Below are 23,962 nucleotides of genomic sequence, written 5' to 3'. Positions count from 1 at the left end.
ATAAATTTTCTATAAATAAAACTCAAAAAAATTTTGCTATAATTCTAGAATATTCATATGCACGTACACTATAATTTTCAATTAAATTTTTCATGAAACTAATTAGACATATCATGGTTTTTGCTAAAATTATCATTTTTTTTCTAAAAAACCTGATAACAAAAAATACATATTTTCCTATGAAATCAGCCTTGAAAATCATTCTAGTTTACAATACATCCATGTGAATATGATCTACTATTTTTAACCAAAATTTGCAGATAAATATTTGAGTAACACATATTTTGAAATTTTTATAATTTTTATTTATGAGAAAACAATTTTTAGGAAAAATGATTTTTAATCAAAAACCCCTTTTTATAACATACTTCGATAGCTCTAAGCCAAACATACGTATGACATGCATGGTTTATGATCTATCCTCATAAAAAAACAAAGAAATTCATGCCTATGAATTTTGTTTTATGTGTTAGAGTATAGAATCCCCTACCTTTTTTTTTTATGAAAAATCAGTCCTATGCATGTAGATCGTTCTTTTAACATGAAATGACCAATCAACATGAATAACGACCTCACTCACAACCTCCTTACGCTCCTCACATGAATGTGGATGCTTCTTTTATTGAGCCAATGATGAAAACACCATGATTTTGGTGTGGGAAAAGGAGGAAGAGACAAGAGGGGGATTTGAGAGAAGGGGAAAAGGAGTTAGAAAAACCAAGGGGGAGCAAATGGGGGGAGGGCGTGAGCCCCTTTTCTACATTTATAATGTTAGGGTTGGGTCAATGGATGGAGTTAATTCTAGCCTTTGATCCTAGATCAATTTTCAAAAACCTCCTCTTTATTTTTAAGTCTCTCTTTTTTTTAAAATATGATTAGCTTAGGTTATAATGTAATTTATACATACTATATTACATATACATATAATATATGATATAGGGAAGCCCACATGGGCTAGTCGACCCCCATGGATTGGCACCCTTTCCAATTTGCAATTTGCTTGCTTGGCAAGCAAGTTGACTAATTCTTTTTTCTTTATTTATTTATTTATTTTTTCTTTCTTTCTTTCCTTATTTATTCCTTGGTTCAGCCCACTCACCCTTAAAACCCTCTATGGGGTGATGCCCCGCCCCTTATGGGGCCTTGTTTTGAAACAAGACAAGTTTTGATTTTTCAAAACTTGCCTTCCAATTTGATAAGTTTTTAATTGAAGCTTTATTTTAAGGTTTCTTATATTTTTTTATTTTAAAGTTTAAATTGGAGTGCCATATAGGATGGGATGGCCCACCTATGGACTCCTACCAAATTATATAATTTTATTAATTCTTGAGTTTCATTCCACTAAATGAAATTCCTAATTAATTTAAATTAAATTTAAATTAAATTCTATAAAAATTCAAATATAAAATTACATGAAATGACAATAAATGCAATTTGAATTAGGCTTAAATGTAAATATATTCTATCTATAAATTTTTGAACTTTCATGTATTTAAATTATTTATTTTAAATATTCCTTAAGGGGTTAATTCAAATTCTTTAGAAATGATTTTATGAAAAATTCGAAACTCGATAGGGTCGATGAGACACTTAGGCATGTAGGGATATTTTATCATACTTAGATTTTTTTTTTCTAAATCCTATAAACCCTACAATATAGTGCCTACCAAAAATTTTAAATTTTGATTTACCAATCAATAAGGAAAAATGTGAAAATTCAAAAAAAAAATCTCGAAAATTTATGGGTATTACATATTAAACATTGGTGCTTATGCAGGCTAACTCCTTAGAGCTCAATTCGGTCATGGCACTGTCATAAATGCAATCTTGTGTTTAAAAAAAATCAATATTTTTTTTAGGTTAAAATTTTTGGGCATTACAAATTTGGTATCAGAGCCGAGATAAAAATTTTGGTTCATGGCCCATCTTGCAATCCAACATTGCTCGGTAAGTAGGTTTTATTTTGTTTGTTTGATACAATTATGGTGACAATGTTTGTAAAAACTAATTTACGCAATTGAGAACCTATAAACAATGTTAGGGACATCACATGATAGGCTTGGTTGTATGGCCTTAGATCTTATATAAAATTTATTTTTAAGGGAATAAATATTGATCTGTAAATTATTTGATGAGAGTGTGCATCAAAAGCATTGTGTAACCCATTCATTTATAACCCTCTAGGTTATAACTATGTATAGGTTAACCATATAAATGTGTGATGAAATGTACGACTACTATGAATAAGTGGTGAGATGCTCTTTCCATGATGAACAAATTGGGTGATGACCCAGATAGAGCAAGGTGGTAACCTCTCCCACACCTGTGCCTAAAAAAATAAGCAAAATTGATGGTATATATTGCAACATGATGTAATCATGTGTAGCCTGATGTTATAATGTGTAACCTAAGTAGGTTATATGCATAAATGTGTTAATAAATGGTGTAGTGACCATGAAAGAAAATATTTGGCCTTGGAAGGCCTATGTATAAATAGTACATATATTAAATGTGTTGACTGGATGACTACCATGAGTAGGTAGTATAGGATAGAAAATACCTAGCTTATTTGTATAGTCCTTGTATCGAATTTCGTGAACGAAATTCTTTTAAGAGAAAGAATGCAATACCCAAGAATTTTTTATATATTTTTTATTAAATAAATAAAATTACAATTTAAACTTAATGGTGATTTGAAATTATATTAGGTATTTAATTTTAATTTAGGTTTAAATACCCATTTGAAATGTAATTGTGTCTAATATAGTATTTGGACCCAGTGGGGACCCAAGTATAGGATGCCCAAAATAACTTTATTACTATTTTAGCAAAAATTTAGACCCAAGTATAGTTTAAATTTAGGCTGATGCTAAGTTTAAATTGAAATGATGAATCAAATTATGAAAATCATATTTATATAGTTTATTTTATAAAAATATGAATTTTACATGATTTTTCATGAAAAGGCAAATTGTTTTGTTTTTCATGGGCACAAGCTCTTTTCAAGACTTTATCGTACACACAAATGACTTGGTCGAAATTTTTTAAATTTTAGACTTAGAGAGGAAGTCCTAGGAGAAATTTTAGCTCTATTCAAGATTCAGATGAAAAAATATGACCTTTCGAAGTTGAAATATAATTTCTATCCTGACAAAAATTTTATATTTGACTGCACTGTCTTGTTGATTTTATTTCTCTAAATTTGTACCATGGTTATGGCTAAAAAGTTTATGTATGTGAGACTACATATTAATAAACTTTTAATTAAATTTTGATACACAGGTACATTACTGTATTTGAGTTAAAAACCATAAAAGTTGGGTCCAAAACCTGAAAATTTCTAGAGTATAACCTATCCAAGAACTTGAACAGGTTGCAATCCATGAATTTTAGTTCATAACTTTGATAGAGTTTGGATCTGATCTCTGTGAAAGATTGTTCCAGACATGTCCATCTATTTACAATAATTTTTGCAGAAATGTTTGAATTCTGTGAAGATACTAAATCGATGCTTCTTCAGAGGGGCTTAACCGAATAGGTCAATCTAGGAGCAGGAAACCAGTTTTCAATAAAATAGTTATTTCTCATTGCCTCAAACTCTGATTGAGGTAAGGTTTGTAGTTTTGTTTAACTAAGACATTCATACATCTACTCTAAAATTTCTAGATTTTCTTCACTATAATCTGATCAGGACAAAATTTATACCAACTGACAAAATTTAGTCCTTGTAGTTCTGAGCTAGAAGACTTGTGGTACTTGTGTCTGGTTTCCGAAAGAGGAGCACTTTGACAAGTCCTGATTCTAGAGCTGAACCAGATGGACACATTGATGCATAGAGACATGTATGTGTTTGTGTATATATTGAATGATATTTATATAGTTACATAAATGCATAATTTTTTTTATGTGCTTACATGAGTATGACATACAACGTATGATATAATATGGTTTATGTGCATAAATCATGATAATTAATTATTGTTATTACATGCCATGATATGTGAATTGCATGATGCATAATTGGTTGCTCTAGTGTAAGCTCACAATTCAAGAAATTGATCAGTGCTTAAGTGTATGAATTGATGTATTGCATATGCATATGCACATGTGGATGTGCCTTATGCGTGCACTGTTGTGGGAATGGGGTTAACTGATATTCTTGTGTTGTAACATGCAAGCATATGAGACCGCTCAGTTATGAGCAAGGGGTTGTGAGAACCCATAAGATATTTGATTATGTACCAATTTGTAAAAATATCATTAACCTATGACCTTAATAAAGATAACCCCACACTTGACGGTTCTTGGTAGCTTGAAAGGGTACCAGAATTTTCGAGATTCAACATCCCAAGTCTACCTTAGAGAGAGTAGAAAGTTCATGTTCCTAGGACATTGTTATTGTTTTATGTGCAGAAGGTCATACATGGTCCCTAGTCACAGGAGTTAAGGGGGCATACTACAAATTTGTCCTAGGTAGTATGTCCTTGTCTCTACAAAATTATAGGATCGATCATATTTGTGTTGAGCCTCTGGGGGTTGTCTTTCAGTTGTGAACTAACCTCTTTAGTTTGCTAACTTTAGTTAGTCATTCGAGTTATTAAAATATAAAGCATCATAAACACCTGAATGGTCTCCACTAAAGTGATGACATAAGCCTATGAGTACTGGCAGAGGAGTAAGCAAGAGAAACCATTAATTAAATGATTATTATCACTTTATATTTGTATAATTATATTTATTTTACTATTTTTGTTGAAAGCATGACTATGTTGAAATGATATTTAATAATTACATGTTATGATAATATGTTTTTTGAAATTAATTATTGTTGAGATTTAGTTGAATACCTATCATTATATGTTTTATGATGTTATGAATACATGCTTATATATGCATGCAACGTCAATATGTGTCATACTAAAACTCGATTGAGAGTCTGATACCCCACTTTTATAATTTACAAATAATGAATGAGTTGAGGAGTGGTTACAGAAAGCTGCGAAGGTGCCATGAGAACCAATTATTGATCCTTGGGAGACTTAGGCTTTTATACTTGTTTATTTCATTTTAATTCAGACTCATGAACAATTAATTTATGGAATGAATGATTTAGATGTGTTTTTGGTTTGGTAGAGATGATTTTAGATACCTGTAACATGTTCAGAACGTTTAACTATTTTCAAAATAATGTTTTTACTTTAAATTCTAATTTTAATGTGATATTGAAATAAAGGGTTTTATCAATTGGTCATTTTTCTCGAATTTGGTTCTACGAAGCTATTAAATGTTATGTTTGTGTAGGCTGACTCTTTAAATCTCAATTCCGTCAAGGCACTACCATAAATAAGACATTGTGTTTAAAAAATAATATGTTTTTTTATGGGTTAAAATTTTAGAGTGTCACACGTGATCCCTTTTGTCAATAATCTTAATGGGCTTATCCTCCATAGTCAAGTCTTCTTGCACGTCCACATCTTCATGCTAGATGATATGAGATGGATCATAAATATATTTTCTCAACATAGATATGTGGAATATGTGAATCTATAAAAATTGAGGAGGTAATGCCACACTGCAGGTTGCTTCGTTGATTTGCTCCAAGATCATAAAATGACCAACATATATGAAACTCAATTTACCTTTTTTTATGAACTTCAACACACTTTTGGTTGGAGATACCTTTACAAAAACTATATCTCCCACTTCAAAAGTGAGCTTTGTGCGCCTTTGGCCAACATAATTCTTTTGTCGTCTCTAGGTTGTAAGCAGTCTCTTTTTAATCAATTGCACTTGCTCAGTATAGTGTTATACAATAATTGGTGAATCAACCATCCTCTCATCAACTTTGTCCCAATATACAGGGGATCAACATGGTATTTTGTATAATGCTTCATAAGGAGTCATTTCTATACTGACATGATAGTTGCTGTTGTAGGCAAATTTAGCAAGTATCACATGCAAATCTTATTCGCTCTTCTAAACATGTCTTCTAAAGTCTGTATCGTCCTCTCTAACTTTTTGCCCAAGGCTCATTGTAGTTGTTCCCAAAATCTAGAGGTAAAATGAGAATCATGATCAAATATGATTGAAACTAACATTTCATATAGCCTCACTATCTCTTTGATGTACAAGTCAACCAAACTCTCAAAGGACTAATTGATCCGAATAGGCAAAAAGTATGTTGATTTGATTAGTTTGTCAACTATCACTCAAATGACATCATGTTGTATATGCATCTTAGGTAGACCCACCATAAAATTCATGGTTATATTCTCCCATTTCTACTATGAAATCTCAATAAGCTGCATATTTCTGCCTAGTCTCTGATATTCAATCTTGACTTGCTGACAAGTCAAGCATTTTAAGACATACCTAGTAAGTCACATCAAATGTTTAATATTAATTTGGGTTATTAAAGACAATGTACCCTTAACTATCAAACAACATATTTAAATTCGGCCTTACCTAGCAACTTCCCGCTTCATGCCATTCCACCAATACCCATTCTATAAGTCCTTGAACATTTGAACTCTCTGAGTGAATGGTGTATTTGGTCTTATGCACCTCATCAAGCAATTCTTCCCTCAACTTTAGGTCATTAGGCACTCAAAGTTACTCTTGCATCCATATACTTCCATCCTCTTTGAGTCAGATGAAGGTATTCTTTTTATGAGTCAATGTTCATCTTCTCATAATCAAGGTCCTACTTTTGTCCCTCAATAATCTTAGAGATAATCTCAGGTTGAACAACCAAATTTTCCAATCTGACAATACCTTGTTCCTTGAAAAAAAGGCTTCCAATCTATAAAGTCTTCCAATAGTTTCGAGCCTACTCCCATAAGACTAGTCAAATTTCTACTAGCATTATGGCTAAGGGCATCTACTATTATATTAGCCATTCTCGAATGATAGAAAATGGTAAACTCATAATCCTTTATAAATTTTATCCATCGCCTTTGCCTCATATTCAACTCTTTGTGAAAATAAATACTTGAGGCTCATGTAATCTATCAACACCTCAAATTGCTCGTTATAAAGATAGTACCTCCAAATCTTTAGGGCAAATACTACTGTAGCTAATTCTAGGTTATAAATGGGGTAGTTCTTCTCATGAACCTTCAATTGCCTAAATGCATAGGCAATAACTTTTCCATGGTGTATCAGAACACATCACAAGCATGTGCTCGAGGCATCTGAATAAACCACATAACCACCTTGACCAGATGGTAAAGTCAACACATGGGCAGTTATGAGCTTCTGAAAGCTCTCCTCACACTTGTCGTCTCACTAAAACTGCACTCATTTTCTCAAGAGCTTTGTCATAGTTATTGCAATCTGGAAGAAATCCTAAATAAATCTCTGATAACACCCTCTCAAACCAAAAAAAAACTTTTAATATCACTAATGTTATTAGGTTGTTCTCACTTCAGTAATGCATCTACCTTTGCTGGATCGACGGATACACCATTCCTTAAAATTTTATGGCCTAAAAATATGACTTCTTCAAGCCATAAATCACACTTTGAGAACTTAGCATACAATTATTGTTCTCTCAGTATTCCTAATATTATCCTTGGGTGCTCTCGATATTGCTCCTCACTTTCAGAATACACTAGAATATCATCAATGAACACTATCATAAATGAATTCAAGTATGGCCTGAATACCCGATTTATCATATCCATAAATGTTGTTAGTGCATTTATGAGTCTGAAAGGCATCACAACAAACTCATAGTGTCCATACCTCATTCAAAACACCATCTTAGGTATATCATTAGCCTTAATTCAAAGTTGATGGTATCCAAATCTAAGATCAATCTTTGAAAATACCTTAACAACAACATCAAAACCAATCATAACGACATCCTACATGATCTATACTTCAAAAATCATTATTGAAACATGAATTGAAACCTCAATCTCCATGTTTCTCTAGCTAAGAATTCAAATAATCAATCCAACAATTTTAGTTTAGTAAATGCCTTGGCCTTCTGCAGTTGATCAAATAGATCGGCGATATGAATTGAACTATCTGAATTTTCTAAATTGAACATTTATATTGTGATTTATATGTATGAAATTATACTTTACCTTTTTTTTACTATGATCGATATGTATGAATGTATTGAAAGATACATATATTATTGGCCAGGTTTATACTATAAATTTTACACAAACATGAGATTGCATGTAAAATAACAAATTTTGAATTCATGACTGTATAGATTTATTATGGATATTGTATATATGATAATAACAGAGACATGATAATAGTATGTTTTGAATGATGTTCGCACATTAAATTATGTGAAATGACATTCGATAAGTCATTAACCTCACAATTTGATGATATCCACATATTTAAGTATGTGAACTAAAGGACATTCACGAAGGAGCATCATCCAATTAGAAGGTTACTGAACTTCACAAACTTTAGGACATTTGCGTTGGTTAGGGTATGCTAACTTTAGTAAATTTGTGTAGGTCATTAACCTTTCAATTATACGACATTCACATATTAGAGTGTGTGAAATTCAGGACATTCATGCAGACGTTATGCAAAAATTCTTTAAGTAAAAACTTGCTTAAAATAATATCCGCAAATATGGATCCGAAGTTTACAAATATGTGTTGTGAAAGTTGGTAACTTCGTAAATCTATTTTGATTATGAGCTTGGCAGGTTTGTATCACACAAATGTGGACATCACAACCTTCACACCATTGATTGTATGCAAACATCCTTTAGGTTCAAGATTGACGTTCATAAATTTGTGTTCAAACTTCACAAACATATGTTGAGAACATCCTTAGCTTCATGCAGGTCATTAACCTTCTAATTAGACAATGTTTGCATACAAGAGTGCAAAATTCAGGATATTCGTGCATACATCATGTGAACCTCTTTTAAGTAAAAACTCGCTTAAGTTCAAGACTGATGTCCACAAATATGGGTCATAAGTTTTCAAATATATGTTGTGAAAGTCCCTAACTTCACAAATCCATGTTGATTACGAGCTATGTAGGTTCACATCACATTGTGAACGTCATGACCATTGCATCAATGATTGTATGCAAACTTGCTTTAGGTTCAAGACTAACATCAATAAATATATCTTTGAACTTTGTAAATATATGTTGTGAACGTCCTTATAATTTATAATAGGTTTTTATATTGTATATGGATGTATATACTACGTTTGAATCATGGATGTAAATAATTTGTAACAGGTTTTTATAATGTGTATAGATTTATATGTTGAATTAAGTATTTATAACAATGTATAAATAGGATGACATTCACACATTAGAGTGTGCAAACATCATGACATTTACAAAGTCGGATATTAACAATCCAATATGATGACGTTCTCACAACAAACTGCGCAAACATTTGGACATTCATATATATTGAATGTCCCCCTTCTCTTCCTTTTGGTATTGCAGGAATCGTGCCTAGGGCACGATTCTTGCCTTTCTTTCCCCTTTAAACAAGTTGTAGCCGATATCGGGTTTTTAAAAAAAAACCTACCGGGTTACGGATCCGGGTCGGGTCCGACCCGGGTCTAAGGGTTCCTCTTGTTGTTTTTTAATTTTATTATTATTATTTTTTTTCGTTACTTACCTACTACAGGGGATGCGACTCGGGTCCGAACCCAGGACCCGGTGCAGATTCACTGATTATTAGGGTCAACAAGTTTGGACCCGCTACCCATTGCGAAGTGGATCCATAGGTTGGGTCTGAATGGATCCAACTATGGATCCCTTACATATTTTTTTATTAATCTTTTTTTATTAATTTATTACATTATATATATATATATATATATATTTCAAATATGATATTATTTACATATGGATCCTGGATCCGAAAGGTGGATCCCAGGCCCATAACACATAAATTATGCAAATTTACGCATAAAAAATCATGGTTATTACATCCCTACCCCCTTAAAAGAATTTCGTCCTCAAAATTAAAACGTACTAAATGTGAGTAGTACCAAAATCAATTATCACACGAGTCCTAACGATTGACAATTAAGAAGATACCTTAGACCATATCAGTCTGATCGTCCTGTGTAGTAGTCTGGGCATGCAACGGGAAGGTGAAGGTCGCCGGAAGGTTGCAGCCACCGCAATCTGCGGCAGGTACCCTTGTCACGACAGTAGCGAGGGACGACTTCAACCGACCCTTCTCTCGCAACGATTGAACCTGCTAATCGTCGGAGATTCGCCAAAGAGGTACGAGTTTCCCTCTTGATTTCAAGTGAGAAAGAGGGTACAAATTTTCTTTCCATGGAATATTTTAGGGAAATCATTAGAGAGAGGCAAATTTGGGGGTTTGAGGCGCCAAAAACCCCAAATCAACAGATTTGTGAGATTTGATGCTATGGGATTTATTGGTACCTATTTGGGTGGGTTTGAGTTCTCTAGTGTTGGTTTTATATAAGGAGGCTATTGAAATCAGTTTTGGGGCTGATATGCTTGTTAGTAAAAGTTTTCTCCAGAATTGATAGTCTAGTAATCTGATTTTTTCAGTTTTCTGTGGTATCGAGTTGCATATGTTTGAGATTAGGTGGCTGTTTTAGCACTGTTATAACATAAGTGGTACTATTACTGAGTTGTGTGACTATGTGCAACACTTGGTTGAGGCATCTTTAATTTCATGTATGCTTCTTGATATCAGCTGGTTATACCTTTACTACAAAAAGGTTTTCTGTTGTGTGCACAATTTGTTATATGATTTCTATTATGTTGGGAAGCCTTTCATGATTTGTGATTGGGAAACTTTTGCTGATTTTGGTTTGCTGGGGTGGAGGATTTTGATATGTCTATTGTTTGCTCATGAGTATTGGTAACTTGTCCGCAACATAGTGGGTTGCTATCATGGGTGCTATCTTGCTTTTAAGTTGGCATAATTGGATCATTTGGTTTATCTTCAACTTTCTATAGATTTTTCTCTATTTCAAGGAGGTCTAATTTATTGGTTTGGCTTTTTAAACCATATTCTTGAATGTTTGTATTCTTGCTAATCTGAAAGTTGGTCATTTGTGTTCTTGTGGAAACCAAATCAAAAACATAAACTTTTGTTTCAGGATATCTTTATGCTTGTAGTTGCTGGATTTTCGTATTCCAGTTATTTATATATATATATATATAATCTTAATAATGTAGAAGCCTTTGTCTGTTCGTTACAGAAAATAACAGTGCCAGGATTACTTCAATCCAACACTGAAGATGAATTAAAGTATAGGGGTAACACCTTGAGTCTCATGTTTTGACTTTGTATACCTCTACTTGTGTTATGTATGTTCCATATGCCTATTGGTTATGCTATGCTTATTCAGGGTGTTGTTCCAAAAGATATGGCATGTGCTCACCAAGAATTTGTGTGGGCCTCACAGGGGCGTTATTGCATGACTATTTATATGTTTCAAATGGAGATAATGTATGTTGTGCAGATATATGCATGTTCACATTCTTAAAAATTTTAGCACACATGAATGGAAACCTAACTGTGGATGACTACACATAAGCACATGCATATGATAGGAAAAGAATTGCATATGTTTATGAACTTATTGTTTCATGCACGTCTCAGAGTTTGCATACATGAATGTGCATTGAAAAGGTGGGTAGAAAATAATGCATAGAGGCATGTGATTGATGATTTTTGCTTATGAGTGCATTGATGGTCAATTAGATCATTAGGGGCTAGGTGAGCCTCGAGAGCAGGTTGTTCTCTGTTTTAGTTGTTTTGATGCATTGCAACAAATCAAATGTGATATTATTGTTTACTGCACTGTTCTATGTTGTCACAGGCTCTGGTCCCGTGAAAAGCTTAGCATGCTGATGTGCGAGCTTATGTTATTAATTCTGCATGTTAATTTGCAAATGTAAAAGAGATGAATTAATAACCAGATAAAAGAAAGTAAAGAACAGTGTAATTAATTTTTCTCCTTGATGTCCCTGCTTTAGCGTGGGAATCTTGGATGTTGCAGTTTGGGGGAAACCGTGAGGATACAAAAACTCCGTGTGTGTGTTGTTGCCCCTGAACCCGATATTGAGGTTCTTCTCTTGGCCATGGTTTTAGGGAGAGTCCACCACTTTTCTTGGGGGTGGTCTGTTTTGACACAGTTGTTGTTTTGGTATACCAATAAACGCAGGGTGAGGGCAAAACCCTCCCCTGTGCGCCACACCTCACTCATGCCGCTCCACCCTCCTCGTCAGGATAAGGGAACCCCTTAAGGGTTTCCCCGATTGTCGCCTCCCCCGAGCTCTTTAAGAGCATGGCAGGAAGGGAAGGGGGGCACACCTCCCTTCTCTTCTCCTCCTCCTCGCTCTCCTTGCGCTGACGACCCATCTCACAAACCCCGACCACACCTCCCTCTCGATCCCTCCCTGTGCCCTGCGCACAACAGCACCGCCGACACCTCCTCCTCCTCTCCTCCCGATGCTGCTGCCTCTCTCCAATCACCGCCACCGACGACCACGCAAGGCAGCCGACATCGACGACGACGACCCCCTTCCAGGTACGCCCTCTATCTCCTCAGTCTTATCCTCCTCCGCCTCTCACACCTCTTCTTATACCTTATCCTCTCCCAACAGCCGCAGGCAGGAGCTAAAGGCCCCTGCGTCTCTCTCTCTGCTTACCTTCCGGCAGGGGCCATCGGCCCCTGCCACTCTTCTTTTAAAACCCAGCAGGGGCCGATGGCCCCTGCCATTTTTTTTTCAAGCCCAACAGGGGCCTTTGGCCTCTGCCCCCTCCTCTTTTAAAGACCAGCAGGGGCCGATGGCCCCTGCCCTTTTTTCTTCATGAACGACAGGGGCCATTGGCCCCTGCCTCCTCTTTTGGAAGCCGCAGAGGGCCTTTGGCCCCTGCGCTCCCTCTCTCTACTCATTTTTCCAGCAGGAGCCATCAGCCCCTGCCCTTCCTTTAAAGCCAGCAGGAGCCTTCGACTCCTGCCTCTTTTTTCAGAAATCCAATAGGGGTTGATGGCCCCTGCCCCTCTCTTAGTCGTCAAGCAGGGGCCGATGGCCCCTGCCCTTCTTTAAATATCCGGCAGGGGCTGATGGCCCCTGCACCTGTTTCCTTTGGCGGCATGGGTCATTGGACCCTACCCCATTCCGTTTCAGGTCAGCAGGGACCGTTGATCCCTGCCTTGTTTTGCAGAGAAGCCGAGACCCCAATCCTTTGTTGCCGTTTTCTCTATTCATTTAAATGCATACTAATAACATACCTTTGCAGCTTACACAACAGGCCTCGGTCGTGCTCCGCAGCCCGACCCTCGTATTATCCTCACGCGTAGGCGTACGCAGCTACACAACATTCCGAGGTAGGGTAAAGTTGCACAAATGACAATAAATGAACCTATTTAAGTTGAAATAATTAAGATGCCCATGCTAGATATGCTTAGAGTTATATTGCTTCTGCATTGCGCATTATCTTGTTTGTATGCTCATGGGTCAAGGTACAATTTCATTCTTCGATTATTATTTTCTATAATTGTTTATGAATTTGAGGTGTGGTTTCGTACTTCTTGCAATACCTATGCCCTTGTTTGATTGCATACATTTTTGCCTGCACGATTCCTTTGAGTGAGGTACGACTTCGTGTCTCATGTATTACTTATTTCCTTATGTGTTTGTCTATCTAAGTGGTCAAGGTATGGTTTTGGTACCTTGTGTGTTACTTATGTGTGTTTCTTTCGATGTGCGGCATCGCAAGTCGAGAGTTGTTTATTGTCATGTTATAACCTGCATATGCTCATATTCATGGTAAGTATGTACTTAAATAAATGTAGTCTTATGCCTATCCAGATATCACTTGTTTTCAAAACACTAGAAGTTGTGCTTGTGCATTGCAGTTCTTTAAAAGCGAGTTTCCTTCTGCCAACCCAGTGCTCTTCAAATTGCACAGCTTTTGCAAAGTTAAGTTTTAAGTCTCGCAGGATTGCGAAGACACATTTGGGCCCTCCGAAGTCCACACACTTGGGAGAAATGTTTTATAACCTTGATTCAAGTCCCGACCCGACCCGGGTTAGATAATTTTTTTTTACGTGGGTTTTACATCCTACCCCTCTTAAAAAAATTTCATCCGCGAAATAATATCCTTAAAGGATTATCTGCAACAATCTGGTTCTTAGTTAATCGGTGTTAATGTATTCCACACACTATAGATGTATATAGTCTACTTATTACAAACTATATACATCTATAGTTCAAACGCAATATATACATCTATACACATAAACCTACCAATATAATCATATACAAAAAATTTAGTATATACATCCACACATTCACAGTATATACATTCAAAAATTGAAAAAAAGTATAAACTTGTCATTCAGTTATAAATAATTGCAACAAATGTATATACAAATAATAACATAATTATAAGAGTAACTAAACACCATTTGATATTTGTGAAAGCATTAGATAGCCGAGAAATCTAAGGCTTGTGACTCTTGTGGATATTGGACATCCTGCCCTCATAATCTTAGGTCCTTAAGCTCCTTATCCTTGAGAGAGAGCGACTTTGCCTGTGCTTTTATAAGAATCTTCTTTATAACGAGCTACTCATTCGGGCTTGTAGAAGCTTCTCCTTTGATGCAAGCAAATTGTGCAGCTGCCTGGTTTTAGCCTTTGCAAGTGCTAACTCTACCATTTCATCCACTCCACTTGAAGTCCTTCTAAGCTTCAAACAACAAGTCTCAATTTTCTCCCCCCCCCCCCCCTTTGCATTTATAATCAAAGTATATATATAAGTTTGAAAATAAAATTATGAATATAAAAGTGATGAGGTAATGAAAGTGCATTACCATCTTATTGCCTCTCTTGGTGTTGGAACTGCTTGACAACTGTTGGTTGTGAGCATCTACGTTCTCCTCGCAGACATGTACAATAGAATAATATTCGATGTCATAGTCATCATTGCACCAATTTTTCATTTCATTAAAGAACAAAGTGGAGTAATCCTTCAACTGATCCTTCAAAAGGCATGAAATGCTTTTGCTAACACAAAGAAGGTCACTGAGTTGTGGCTGACCATATCCAAACTACCAGAACACTCAACTCACCATTTGGCATTCAACTTCATTCACATTGTGCAACCAAATATCCTTCTTTGCGAGCTCAATGATATAAACAACCACATCTTCATCATCATCTACATCTTCTTTATAGGGGCACTACATTACCTATATAATAAAGTTTCATTCATTAATAAGTTCTATATTGCATTATTTATAAAATATATAATCACTTGTTCCATGTATACTTACATGTGCTTTGGTTAGCACGTGTATGTTTGCACTCCTAAGGGCCTTTCCTACGAGATGATCTTTCACTCTATCATCCTTTCCCTCTTCCTCTTCCTATTTGTCTTTGTTTTCTACCTTGTGTGACCTACTCCATATAGCCATACGTGGAAACCTAGGGACTTGGTCACCTCTAAGGGGTCTTTTAATGGATATTGGCTATCATACCTATACATGCAAGGATCAATACATATATTAGTATATAAAGATACAAATACATGCATAGACATATGAATCAAATGAAAATAATGAATCAATTTTTGTACCTTTAACAAAACCAACATGTTGCTGAAGTTGTATAAAAAAAGTATCAGGTTTCTTTATGACATCAAATACAATTAAGATAATTCACTTTAGAAAAGTGCAGTGAGTGGTAAACTAAATTTTTAACAAATTTCTCTGTCAAGTGCTTCATACAATATCCAATATGGCAATTGTGCCATGTATAGAGAACAACATACAAGCGACCTAGGTGTTTATCTGAGATAACTATCAATTATCTTCTCTCTCTAAAGTTGTCAAAGTGTATGAGTTCTTGCTTCAGACACTCCAAAAATTATGCCAATGACTTTGTAGACTCCTTATCTACAAATGCAAACACTATAAGAAATATCTCACTATAATGATCAATACTATGAGCCAACAAAAGTATGATGTTTCTTTATGACATCGAATGCAATTCAAATAGTTCAATTTAGACAAGTGCACTGAGTGGTGAACTAAATTTTCTAGCAAAGTTCTTTGTCAAGTGCTTCTACAATATCCAATATGACAATTGTGCCATATATAGAGAACAACATACAAGAGCTTTAGGTGCTTATCTGAGATAATTATCAATTGTCATCTCTCTCTAAAGTTGTCGAAGTGTATGAGTTCTTGCTTCAGACACTCCAAAAATTATGTCAATGACTTCTTGGACTCCTTATCTATAATTGCAAATGCTACACAAAACATCTCACTATAATGATCAATATTATGAGCTGACAATAATATACTTATATGTTTTTCTTTTATGAATGTACCATCTATCATAAGAATTGGAGGATACCCCTTTAAAAAGTCATTGTTACATGGACAGAAAGATAAGAACATGTACTTAAATTGATCTCTCTTATCAATCTCAATGGCCGCTAGCGTTCTTGAGTTTGTCTTTATCAAATTATCCAAATAGGCAGAAAGCATATTGAAAGACTCTTCATATGTATCATATATCTCTTCCTTCATGCATTCTCATTCACGCCATGATTGTTTGTAACTAATCTCTACACCTTTCTTGTGATTGATGCCATTGATGACAATGCCCTCTACGTGCAAGTTATAAACATCAATATTGCTAATTATTTGGGAGAGTTGTATGTTCACCTCAAGACTGAGCTCAACAGATATTGTCTGAGATAGATGCACATTCATGAAATGATTCATATCATTCCCATCATTGCTTTTTTGGTGAAGATTTTATTTATGAACTACTTCTACTTTAACTATCATCTCATACGATAAAAGCAATTAAGTAAACATAACTACTACATAACATTGAGTTTACATTATCATCATCATCTAAAACTTCTATAAATCTTTGTTGGCTTTCTATGTTTGTAGAATAACTATACTGAAGGCTCAAATACTCTTCCCCATATCTCATTTTATGAGACATCAAAGCCATAAATTCTTCAAATCTACTCTTTTTTGGACAACATTAAGATCTCCAATGAAGGTACTTTAACCCTTTATGAGACCATCATTAACTATCTACACCAACTACACAATAATACAAGTTCCTACAACAACCACTTTGAAAACTAGTCACTTCAACGATAACCTCATTACTCCTATTAAATGCTTATGCACAGTCAACCCCAACCCCATTACACTAAATGAATGTTTGTACATGGTCAACCCTAACTTCATTACCTCAAAATAAACAACCAAATATTAAGTAAAAATAAGCAAACAAACATAAATCATCTACAATCAAACATAAATACTATAACACCAATAAATATACATATATAAATAAAAACCTACACATAATCAACCCTAAACGTATAATCTGGTGTTAAATATTAAATAAAATACATGCAAACAAACATAAGTCATTTATGACAATATTCAAACACAAATACTACAAGGCTATTAAATATATATCTATAAAAAAAATTAAGAATGCAAGAAAATATATGGAACTTACCTTTCATCCTAAGTTACTAGAGTTGACTGAAAGATGAGAAAGTTGACCAAATGAATTATGCAACCTTGCCAAAATGCTGCAAGATGAATTTCACAAGAATAACTGCAAAAAGAAGAGGGGAAAGGATTAGGGTTCTAAGGAGAAACAAACAAAAAAACAAAAAAAAACTACAATGACTATATATAAATCAGAAAGCATGAGAAAGTAAGAACATTCGCAAAATGACATTGTGAATGTCATCTTGCTTTTATGCAAAGGTAAGAACATTGAAGTTATAGATTCTGAACATCTTAGTTTTATGCAATTTTAGTTAAAGGAAGTTTGCACATTACATAAGTGAAAGTTTGGATTATTTGCAAATGTGATGTGAACCTGTCAAGCTCGAATAAGACAACATGCAAAGGTAAGAACATTCACAACACTTGTTTATAAATGTCATATCATATTTAAGAGGTTAGCATGGTAGTTGCACAAAGGTCACGAGGTTCGCAAATGTGGGACATGAACCTGCAGAGCTCAAATCAGAAAATATGCAAAGATTATAGACATTTACAAAAATGATTTATGAAGGTCCTACTATATTTATGAACATACATAGCGAGTTTTTAGTAAAGAAGGTTCACATGACATGTCAGGGTTGTCGCAAATGTATGGAGCAGACATGTTGAGCTAGAACTTTTCAATTATAGAAGGTTCACCTAGGGGTTGCAAACCTAAAATGATGTGCACATTTGATATGCAAATCTCCTTTATTGAGATTCAACTTAGCCAGGTCCGCAAAATGTGAATCTTCTTTTTATTGAGAGCTTGCAAGCTTTAAATGGCGTGCCTATATATCACAAGAACCTCAACAGGTTTGTTTGTGCAAAGGGTAAAAAGTATTCAATAGAAGTTGAGAATCGAAGATTTTGGACATGAGGAAGATTTTCATAATTTGTAAGGCATTTCAAAGAATGTGTCATTTTACCATGACATTATAGTTATTTTTCAAAGTATTGTGGACCATTGATTTTTAGTGCTTTCAAACACACGCCTAAACATTAAAAATTCATAATCCAAAACATGTTAACTAAATGAATGATAAAAATTCAAAATGTAAAGTCTGATCGATGAAAAACCCAATCGTAAGAGGGGTTTCCTGAAGCCAAGTAATTGACTTATCTTATCTTATTACTAATCAACGACTTCTTATATAGCTATAGCTAAAACGTCCCTGACAAATTGCAGATACTAATTTGTTAAGAATCAATCAGATGGAAGCTATAGCGTCATTGTTGGCTGGAATTGAAATATCTGCGAGAGCTTGATCACAATTTGTATCGATTAAACAAATAGTTGTAATACCCAAAGTGACACATTCTCGAAGGGCCGTATATTCTTCTTGCTGATCAATGATGATTACAATATCGGGTAACCCCGTCGTATATTTGATACCACCCACATATGTTTGAAAGTGAGATAATTGTCTCTTCAATATTGCTAATTCCCCTTTCCTTTTATCGGGAACACAATGGATTATCATCAGTTGTAGATTTTGGACCTTCCTTTGGTTGGATAATCTCCTTTCCTTATATATATATATATATATATATATATATATATATATATATATATATATATATATATATATATATATATAGAGAGAGAGAGAGAGAGAGAGAGAGAGAGAGAGAGAGGGGCCCGTAACAGTGGACGCACAAATTGTCTACTGTTTTCGCAATGATGGTAATTGTTTTTTTTTGCGTTACAAAGAGCTAATTTTTTTTTTCTGCCCAGCGCATTAGCCGCTAATGCTATGTTTTTGCAACCCAAGTTCGATGAAAAGCTCGTCCACTGTTACGGGCTATATGAGAGAGAGAGAGAGAGAGAGAGAGAGAGGGTTGGGGGTAATGCACATATTTATACAGATCCATACGAGATAGCACGTGAGGAGGGAAAAGCTAACCTTTTACTTTGAGCGGTATTGCGTCATCATTTATGTGAATACCTTTCGCAATGGGTTAACAATATAGGAAGCTGCAAACCCTTTCCTCAACCTTGTCATCGTGCCTTTGGACTTTTATACACCAAGTCTACGACCATGAGATACCTTTCATTCTCCAGGCCGCTTCTTTTTTAACTACAGAGTTCAAAATTCAACCAGACATGCGGTTGTAAATCAAAGTTCAGTCATGTTACCAAGTACAGGTCAATGGTAAAATGATAAGGAGGCAAAGTCGTTTGTGCATTTGAAGTATTATTATAGGGAAGAATCCCTCGATTGAACCAAAATGGCTAACTTGTCTTTTGGTGATTTTGGAGCAGCGTAGGGGAACAAGGAGAAAGTGTTCAATTTCTCTGTGAACCAGCTGATTCGCTGACCAATTGCTGATAAAAATAGGCGAGAAGATGACACACACATATATATATATATATAAGAGTGATTGATAGCTGCGGCTGCCCAACCTTTAAGCGCGCAGCTACCAAACGAGAAAAAAAGACACAGCATCTTTAGCGGCAATTTAAAGCGCCGCTAAGCGTTGCATTTTTTTGCTGAGACTTGTAATGGTGCTTTAAAGCGTCACTAAATCTCTTTTTACAAAAAATGTACATGTCCTCTAGGCCCGAATGGCTATGCTTTAGAGCGTCGCAAAAAGTCTCAGCAGAATTGGCACTGCCTCTAGGCTCGTTCCACTGTATCTGCACCCCGTGATACACATTTTTCTATACTCTTTTGTTTTTTGTTCTTTGAAACGCGGCTCTTGCTTCCTTGCAATGTGACATTGTCTCTGTCCGGTCATGTGTTTTTCTTCCACTCGCTACTAATTAGTACAGCCACTTGACTGGACGTCAATGTTACTTTATTTTTTACTTCTTTCTTGAGTTTTAATTGACAAAATATTGAATTCAACTCTCTCTCTCTCTCTCTCTCTCCAAGTTGAACCTATGTTTGTTGTTGTACTACTATGGAATCGTACCACCATAAAAAATAATAAATATCCGCATATCTCTATTGGCTAGCCAGCGGTATTAACGGTATCTGTTTAGACAAAGATGGTTATAAGGTTTTTTGTATTTTGAAATTCATTAATAATGCAAATTGAATGCTTATATGGTTATGAACAGCCCACAGCGCGAGTTACCCATCAAGGCAGAAGGCAGATCAGGTCATATTGAATAAAGGATCCCAACCCCACATCTGACTTGATCCAGATGTGGGTGGGTCTCACTCTCACGGTTCCCCAAGATGTGCAGCCGGATTAAATATGACCTTGTTAACATAATTGTTGAAGACATCGATTTTCCAAAAGTAAATTTCTCAAACGTCGAATGATTAATTCTAAGGAACATTTTGGGATTTCAAGATCTAAAGACAATATTAGACATTTTGAACAAGGATATCCATGCCTTGGATGCTACCAAATATGTGATATACAAAGATAATCTTCTTAGCTTATAAATAGTATATCGTGAAATTCACCTCCTAGAACAGACATAGGAATGTCAATGAATTGGATTTTATCTAATGTCCGACCAAATTCATCTTTGTTGAGTTGCATTTGCTAAGCCTATTAGGGAAGACATTTTAAACCACTGGAGGATAGAAGAAACAAATACGAAAAAAAAACTATACATGAACAACAAAGATTTTATGTGGTTCGACAAGAATTGCTTATGTCCACGACTGCACTGAGCCTTCCTCTTTATTGATTGAGATATAATACAAGAGCTAGATTACCTCCTTTTAATAGGAGTCTACTAGTGTTGTTGAATGGTAAAATTACAAGGCTACCTTAAAAAAATTCACTTAAATTAAGGATTTATATCCAGGTAGGTAACATGCTCCACACTCCAACAATTTTTCACTTGGAACATGATTTTCTTTCTGCACAACACCTTATAACCTCTCTCCTCATGCAATCCAAAAACTCAATGTGACACCTTCAACTACTTTCCATGAAGGCTAACGGAGGTTGCGCACAACCTCATCTTCTCTTCAGTAACTATTTTGGTCTACATATCTGTCGAGTTTTTTGATCCACATATCTTCTCAATTAACAGTGCCTCACCAGCCAACAGATCATGAATAAACTAATACTTTATCTTAATGCGCTTCGTATGCCAGATTAATTGCACTTTGACTTGACTCAGAAAATGACATTACTACTTTGCGTTTTACCAAACTCTTCCAAAAAAAATTTCAACAAGATCATTTCCTTTGCTTGCTTAAGTAACAACAACATATTCAACTTCTGAGGTGAAGAGAAACACAACCTTCTATAACTGAGAGACCCAACTTATAGCAGTGCCACCCAAAGTCTAAACATAGCTTGTGGTGATTTTACGATTATGAACATCACCACCTAATTTTGCATCAACAAAACTTTGCAAAATCATGTCACTTTTGTCAAAACAAAGTGTTATGTTTATTTATTTCACAGCTTTTCAATATTGTTTTCCTAGATATGCCATGTACCTACTCACGACTTCTACTGCTTGTGCTATATTTGGCATAGTATAAACCATAGCATATATCAAGTTACCAACTGCTGAAGCATATCAAACTTTGAACATATATTCATAGTCCTCATCTAACTTGGGTGATTGCTCTTTCAATAACTTGAAATAACTTTTCAAAGGAGTACTTACGGGTTTTGTATCTTGCATACCAAACATGCTTAACACCTTGTCAATATAAGATGTCCAACATAACTTTAAAGAGTTAGCTTTTCGATCTTGATAAATTCTCACCCCAAGTATTTTTTTTTGCAGCTCTTAGATCTTTCATTGCAATATCCTTTGATAATTGTTGTTTCTAACTTATTGATATCTCAAATGTTAAATTTTGTAAAGAGTTTATCATCTACATACAAAAGCAAAATAATATAGCAATCATCAAACCTCTTAAGGTAACAACAATGATACATCTGACACCTCATGAAGCTATGGTTACACATGAATCCATCAAACTTTTTATACCACTGTTTTAGGGCTTGCTTCAAACCATACCGACTTTTATTTAGCTTACACATAAGCTCTTCCTCACCCTACATGGTAAACCCTTTTAACTACATTATGTAAATGTTTTTTTCTAGATGACCATGAAGAAAAGCAGTTTTCATATATTACTGCTTTAAATGCAAGTTTTCAACCACAACAATACTTAATACAAGCTTGATTATATTTAATTTAACAAGATAAGAAAAAATCTAAGTATAGTCAATACATTGGTTCTGTTAAAAACCTTTCACAACTAACCTCATTGTGTATCTCTTATTGCCATCATGTTTTACCTTAATTTGATAGACCCATTTGTTATGCAGTATCTTATTACCCTTAGGCAGTTGAGTTAGCACTCATGTTTGATTTGTATGTAATGAGGCCATCTCTTATTCCATGGCTAGCTTTCAATGAAGATAATCATTAACATACATTGTTTCACTAAAACATTCTAGCTCACCATCATCAGTCAACAATAAGTAATGCAAAGAAGGAAAATATCACTGAATAGATCTAGATGCTCTAGAAGATCTTTTGAACTCTATTATAGGGGTATTAGGTTCTAGTGGTGACATATTGTTTTTAGGATTCTCCTGAACTCTCTTTGCTACATCATACTCAGAGATCTTTTCTAATTCAACCTATAAACTCTTTTCTGCATTGTCAGATTCTGTAATAGATCTATTTTATATAAGACATTTTCATTGAATATAGCATTTTTTCTTATGAACTTCTTATTCCGATCATCCCAGAACAGATATCCAAATTTGTCATCACAATATCCAATGAAAAAAACACTTCTTGAACTTTGGATCCAACATATCCATGCCATCAAAATCTACATGCACATATGAAATACAATAAAAAATGTTCAAGTGTGTCAGATTTACCTCTTTGCTTGCATGCGCCTCCTCTAGTAGTTCAAATAAAAAAAAGACCCTCAGTTAATTAAGTTGTTGTACTCACTGCTTCAACCTAAAATATTTTGGGTAATCCAACATGTATTCTCATGCTTCTAGCTTATTCATTCAAGGTTCTATTCATGCATTCAACAACTCCATTCTGTTGTGGAGTTCTTAAAACTGTCTTTTTCATTTGAATCTTACTAACTGTACAAAACTCCTTGAATTTTTTGTGGTTATAATTATCTTCATTACCAGACCTTAAAGACTTTATTTTTACCCATGACTCATTTATACTTGATTTTTTTACTTCATAAAAGCAGAGAATACATTAGATTTATTTTTGAGAAAATAAATACATACCTTTCTAGTAAAGTTATTGATGAAGATAACATAATAGTGTGAGCCTCCAATATATAGTACAAGAGTAGGACCCCATACATCTATATGCATAAGCTCCATCTTTCCTGCCTTTGATGTCCTTTCAGCATTCGATAAACTAACTTTTTTTATTTTTTAAAAATACAGTCCTCACAAAAACCAACATTCACATATTTCAAGCTAGATAA

The sequence above is a fragment of the Nuphar pumila genome, chromosome 9, assembly GCF_984573655.1.
Source record: "Nuphar pumila chromosome 9, dmNupPumi1.hap1.1, whole genome shotgun sequence".
Classification (NCBI taxonomy): Eukaryota; Viridiplantae; Streptophyta; class Magnoliopsida; order Nymphaeales; family Nymphaeaceae; genus Nuphar; species Nuphar pumila.
This window is presented reverse-complemented; position numbering follows the sequence as displayed.